Genomic DNA, 1,066 nt, shown 5'->3' with positions numbered 1-1,066 from the left:
CAAGTGTAAGAGACCTACACTGAATAGATCAGTATAATATATAGATCTTATATAATAAAATGAAAAATGTTAAAGAAGGAAAAGAAAGAGAAAGTGTGAGAATCAGTGATCAGAGTGAATATTTATATACATACACAGTGTATATGCAGTGAAGCTTCGGGGTGAAAGAATAGAAATTTGATGGGTTTTTCAGCTGAGAATTGATAATTGAGAATGACTGAGAATCGGAGCTTTCAGCAATCAGAGTGAATATTTATATGTGTACACAGTGCATACACAGTGAAGTTTTGAGACAGAAGAATAGAAATTCTATGAGTTTTTTAACTGAGAATCAGTGATTGAGAATGACTGAGAATCAGAGCTTTCAGTGAAATCTATGAAGTGTAAGAGAATAGTCTATATGATAATCAGGCGCAGTCTGCTACATTCACTATTAATCTCTCTAAGAGTAAGAGTTATAGAAATGTTCTAGTCATTATGAACTGATTAAGTAAGAGTGTAATATTGAAACCTTGTAATAAGATAAATACTGAATAAGTTACTGAAGCTTTTCTACAGAGTCTGTTCTATTAAATGCATGAATTAGTGAGATTTATAGTATTAGATTAAAGCTGTTAATTTGTGAGCACTCTCTGAATAAGAATCTGTCAAGTTCTCAAAATTATATATTGTTTATCAACTGTCTATCACTCTGAGACTAATGATATATTAGAATAAATAATTCAGACTGTAAAAAATTATCTTTATAAATTCTGTAACTACTTATAAGATGATTGACATGATCTTCTTCTATACACAGAGATTGCTATTAATAATTGAGATGCTATTTCAACAGATATAAGTCTGTTCTTTCTTATATATAGATATTATATGAAAGTGCTAAATCTTCTAGAGATTACACAGTTCACACTGAATCTCTGCAGTTTAATTCAGATTACTGATAATATAGTAATAAAGCTCTGAGATACTTACAACTGAGCAGAAGTCTTCATAACAAGTACTAAACAGAATTAAGAAGATTAAGTTAATATTTAATAAGATTCTCTGAAGTAGTATAAGATAGAAG

The sequence above is a fragment of the Blastomyces dermatitidis genome (assembly GCF_000003525.1).
Source record: "Blastomyces dermatitidis ER-3 genomic scaffold supercont1.15, whole genome shotgun sequence".
Taxonomy (NCBI): Eukaryota; Fungi; Ascomycota; class Eurotiomycetes; order Onygenales; family Ajellomycetaceae; genus Blastomyces; species Blastomyces dermatitidis.
Note: the sequence above shows the minus strand (reverse complement) of the source record.